At 32.4% G+C, this 4,441-nt stretch overlaps 1 long non-coding RNA gene across 1 annotated transcript in view; it reads left to right on the top strand.

Moving 5' to 3' along the window:
* The window catches only part of LOC111086605, a 7,348-nt gene extending 3,895 nt beyond the window's left edge, over window positions 1-3,453 (top strand). Inside the window, exons 2-3 of the long non-coding RNA XR_002611352.1 lie at window positions 938-1,036; window positions 2,862-3,453. This is a non-coding gene — a long non-coding RNA (uncharacterized LOC111086605). The remainder of the gene's footprint in view (window positions 1-937; window positions 1,037-2,861) is intronic.
* Window positions 3,454-4,441: the final 988 nt, after the last annotated feature.

A 4,441-nucleotide genomic window follows, 5' to 3' on the forward strand; every position in this document is an offset into this window, starting at 1 on the left:
GTTATCGTCTTGTCTTTTCCTATCAGAACTAGTGTATTAATGTCATCGTCTTGTGTTTTCCTATCAGAACTAGTGTATTAATGTCATCGTCTTGTCTTTTCCTATCAGAACTAGTGTATTAATGTCATCGTCTTGTCTTTTCCTATCAGAACTAGTGTATTAATGTCATCGTCTTGTCTTTTCCTATCAGAACTAGTGTAGTAATGTCATCGTCTTGTCTTTTCCTATCAGAACTAGTGTATTAATGTCGTCGTCTTGCCTTTTCCTATCAGAACTAGTGTATTAAAGTCATCGTCTTGTCTTTTTCTATCAGAACGATCTTATCAGTACTAGTTTATTAATGTCATCGTCTTGTCTTTTTCCATCAGAACGACTTTATCAAAACTAGTGTATTAATGTCATTGTCTTGTCTTTTCCTATCAGAACGACTTTGTCAGAACTAGTCTATTAATGTCATCGTCTTGTGTTTTCCTATCAGAACGACTTTATCAGAACTACTGTATTAATGTCATCGTCTTGTCTTTTCCTAAAGTTCTTGAATACTACTACCATTTTTTTCTAAAGTGTATTAAATGTCATTGTCTTATTTTTCTTCTAAATATGTTAATGTAACTGTCATATTTTCCTGAAAAATTGTTATGTCATTACCACACCTTTCTCTTGCTCTTACCTTTCTCCAAAGTATTAATGTCATTACCATTTTTTTTCAGAAGTGTTAATGCTACTGTCGTATCTTTTTTATGAAGTATCAATGTGACTGTCATGAGTTATATTTTTATCATGTTCAGAATTATTACATCATACATCATTATTGATTTATATAAATATAATATGTTCTGCTAATTCGGTGAACTGTGTGTGTATGTATAGTTCCGTAGAAAAAAAAAATATTATGGTTTCAAAATTATATGACAACTGCTTCTATGTTAAATTTCAGGTTCCTTTCAAAGCGTTGAGAAAGTCAAAACACATTACAGAGAAGTCAGGTTTTGAAATTTCCTTTTGTTGAAATATGTCACGACGAAGAAACAGAAAGGTATGTCATCAATTTCCGAGCAGCTGTTTTCTATATTGGTGTTAACCTAGAAGAGTATCACACCAAATCGCTTTGAATACATTAACACAGATCACAAATGAGTGAAGCACTCTCCTCCAATCCCTATATAACGTGCATTATCCACCATAAAGACCGATGTTTCAGTAGAAAGGACGTACATTGTCCCCCAACCTCTAGAAAAGAATTATTTAAAAGCCACGGAATAGCTATACCATCAACTCCGTAAACTATTCATTTATTTGTTTACAAAAATATTCTGTTCAAAATTAAGAACGTTATGTATCCTTGTGCGAAAATTCTAAAAGAAAAAAAAAGAAATTTTTCATATAAATTTGATCAGTTTTATTCCAATGTAATGTCGTAAAACCAACAAATTGCTGATAACGCTTTGTCGTAATAACACTTTATATACCATAATAAAAAAAATACATTGGATGAAGCTAACCAATGGGCTATCTGTGCTTTGTTCACCACGAGGAATCGAACTCTGGATTTTAGTGTTGTAAGTCCGCTGACTCATCGGAGCCGTTCATGTCATGAAATACCAAATACGTTTTGTTGTACTGTGGTAGAAACTTTTGAAAATAACTTTTAAAAAATTTTATACATTTTCGTCTGAATTTATAAACAATTTTTTCAAAAGAAAGCGAGCATAATTAGAATCTGGATTGTGTTTAATAATTAAAACATGAAGAGCCATGCTACAAGTTTTATTGATCTCAAATAATGCTTTCATATACACATATCCAAAAGTCGGTAAAAATTGAGTCATTACAAATGTAAGAAAATGTCTGAAATTTTTCATTAACTCGAAGAAAGAACCCCTAAGGTAGTACTGAAACATAATGACGCGGACAAGATTAATGAGAAATTTGAAGATGGGGAAATTCATGTGATTTTAATTGCTACGTGTCACGTCATTAAGTATAATTTGTGATTGTGTTACCACTTTCAAGTAACAGTAAGCAACAAAAACTGAAGTCTCATATATCCTATATAATTCCTAGTCATATTGTGATGTAAACAACAGCATTAAGAAAATATGTTGTTCGCTCTGATACTAACGCATTAATCTAGTCGTATTCTGCTTTAAATTCTCTGTCATAGATTTTAATGTGAACAAAACAACAAGTAGTTATACAGCAGTCAAGAGTATCGAAAATATCCAGCCTGCTTTAAAAACACCGCAGTCATTATTCAAACAAAACTCAGTAACAGAGGCTTTAATTGTTGTGAAACAGCCAACAGTACCAAAAATATCCAGTTTGACCTAAAAACACTGGAGTTATTTAAATAAAGCTAGGACACAGAATTCATATTAGTTGTAAAGCAGATCGTGGTGTGAAAGATACAATAGTTATTCCATTGAGTTGTACAAAATTGGGGTAATGTGTTACCCAAATAAAGCTTTGTCACAGAATTCGTATATACCCATATATATATATATATTTTATATTATATTTTGTATATACCGATGAATGACATACTAATGAAGTTACATGCTACTTCATTACTACTACAGAACGTATGAAGCAGAAAAGATGACAATGGTATCTTTTTGGCAATGATGAGTAACAACACTAGAGACAGTTTTGTGGTGAGGAAATTCTCGCTAGAGTCACATGTTAGTGAAGTAAAACTCAGGGACTTAAAATAAGACCCAAAACTCGAGCGCTTTCGAATAGTTGACTATTCTTCTTTCTTGTTCTCCTGAAGAATCTTTCTCTGTCCATACTGCTTGTGTTTCTGTTGGATGAATATAGAAATATAATATTTTTTTAACTTTCAGTGATTTTTTTTTCAGGTGCTGATAAGAATAGATGAAAAAACTGTTGTTGTTTATTCATCAGCTGGATATGGAATCTTGTATAAAAACGGCAAGAGGGTTAGTTGTATAATCACATCGAAGTTCATTCTCTTCTTCTTCATCTTCGCTGTAATATGGGTGACAGTGGGATACATATGTTTGGCGTTGAATTTTGCAGTGAACATGCCTTCAGACAGAGATGGAAATCCTATGTTAATAAATGGAATAATTGCACTGATGGTTGGCTATATCTTCGCTGCTATAGGGACTGCGATATTTTACATTACGTGGAGAAAGTCGAAACGTGTAGGTCAACAGCAGTATTCGAGTGAAGCTCCATCTACCGTCGATTTTTCTCTATTGGATGCAGTCCGACTAACACAGACCTTGTCCCACAGATAAATAAGAAATTGTCTCATATCATATTAGTTTTATTTTCAGGACTATGAACTTTACCTTATCTTATCTGGTATCCATCTGACTTTCCTTAGAATTATTTTTAGCAGCACTATTAAACACCAGATAGCAATAGTACTTTCTTTACTGCTAACAACTTTTTCGAAGTAATCGTGATTACAACAGGAATTAATTCAGTTCCCTTCTTAAACGTCTACAGTAAACCTTTGAAACCTTAGTCAAACCATTTTCCCATGTTAATACTTTAATTAATAGACTTCTGGTTCATGTTTGCGTTAAAAAATAAGATATTTGTTTTCTACAAGCTTTCTTATGTTCGTGTTCTTCTACTCAATGTGTAACTTCTAAGTATAACCCTCAGAATCTCTGTTTGACATTATTACTCGATACAATCAATCATCGGAGTTGGACAATAATATAGTTTAATATATTTGTGTTTATGTTCATTTCTGAAACTTGAGAAAAAAGTAAAATATTTTAAGGATATAACCAATTTGTTGCATGCCAAACAATGCATAAACTTTTTGAAGTTTATTATATATTAATTGTTTTTTTAATAAGCTGTTTGATTATCTTTGATCGTTATTTGTCGTTGAAAGACGAAACTTTCTGTGAATTCTACGAAACTATATGTAGAGCGGAAAGTGCTGAATCAATCACAGTTACTTCGGTCAAGATTTAAAAGCACATTGCACTTATATAGTATTCTTTAGTTTCATTAGTTTGGATTTAAAACAAAGTTGCATAAATCACATGACGATCTTCGGGTAAGTGACTTTAGGGTTGTGGACAATCGTAGGGTGTTGTTCATTTACTTTGGCAAAGAAATTGCAGCACATTGTATACATTCATGTAGTGTCGCTGAGTTACTGTCAGGTAAAATTTAAGGGAGAGTGCATACATTTATATGATACTGTTCAGTGTCATCGGTTGAGATTTAAAAGGCCACTCGTTGACACATTTGTGTGGTACTGTTGAGTTATATCTGTTAAGATTTAAAAATTCACTCGTTGACACATTTGTGTGGTACTGTTGAGTTATGTCTGTTAAGATTTAAAAATTCACTCGTTGACACATTTGTGTGGTACTGTTGAGTTATATCTGTTAAGATTTAAAAATTCACTCGTTGACACATTTGTGTGGTACTGTTGAGTTATATC

Source organism: Limulus polyphemus, unplaced genomic scaffold (assembly GCF_000517525.1).
Source record: "Limulus polyphemus unplaced genomic scaffold, Limulus_polyphemus-2.1.2 Scaffold1247, whole genome shotgun sequence".
NCBI classification, from domain to species: Eukaryota; Metazoa; Arthropoda; class Merostomata; order Xiphosura; family Limulidae; genus Limulus; species Limulus polyphemus.